The sequence below is a fragment of the Arachis duranensis genome, chromosome 5 (genome assembly GCF_000817695.3).
Source record: "Arachis duranensis cultivar V14167 chromosome 5, aradu.V14167.gnm2.J7QH, whole genome shotgun sequence".
Lineage (NCBI taxonomy): Eukaryota > Viridiplantae > Streptophyta > Magnoliopsida > Fabales > Fabaceae > Arachis > Arachis duranensis.
In genome coordinates, this window is record NC_029776.3 from 341,862 (window position 1) to 342,814 (window position 953).

A 953-nucleotide genomic window follows, 5' to 3' on the forward strand; every position below is an offset into this window, starting at 1 on the left:
ATAGAGTCCTCCAACTCGGCATAAGCGTTCCGAGAATTCAGCAAATCCTTCCTCACAGCCACAATATCTTGAAATAAGCTTTGGTAGCTGTCCTGTGCTGCCTTCCTCAAATTCGCCTCCATGGTACATTGGGCCTGCAGCTTGCTCTCCTTCTCCCGGAGGCTATCTCTCTCCTCCCTCAATTTATCTCTCTCCTCCCTCAACTCCCTCTCATGATCCTGGTAAGCAAGGAGCCTCCCCTCTAACTCTGCAACCTTTGAGGTTGCCCCCAAAGAGCTAAGGGGAGTCTTCTCAAAAATGTCCAAAAGTTTACCACAAACACCCGCCGCCCTAAAACTCTCCTCGGCCAGAGTGGTGAGGTGGTTCCGAACAGAAACATCATCCATATTTATAAAAGGATAGATGTTCTTTCGGACGAATGCAAGAGCATCCGCCTTAACCCCACCATCCAAAGAAGAGCCAGACTCTGAAGTCTTGCGCTTCTTCTTCTCTGGCTCGGGAAGAAGTTGGGCAGAAGGGAGTGGCCGAGACAAGGTTGAAGAGGAAATTATAATGGGTTGAGAGGGAGTGCCTACATTCTTAGGAGGAGGAGGAGGAGGAGGAGGAGAGGTGATTGCTCTGGCACCACCGGACCTAGCCCGGGACTTCGCCTTAGCCTCCTGAACTCTTTGGTAAGACTCCTGAGCATTCTTCCTTGCCATATCTACAAGAGAAACAACTAACAAAAGTTACAAGTCGGCAACACTCAAGTCGGCAGAAACAAGTCGGAAATAAGGAATGCATGCGCTACCTAGTTGTGACCGAACAAAGGTCGGCGTCCCCTGGAGAAATTTCCTCGTATCTAAATACGGGGCTCTCCCCCATGCTTCTCGGAAAAACCCCACAATGGCCGTCTCCACCTCGTCCAGGTCATCTAGACCATACTTTTCACAAGGGGAGGCCTCCAGCCAATA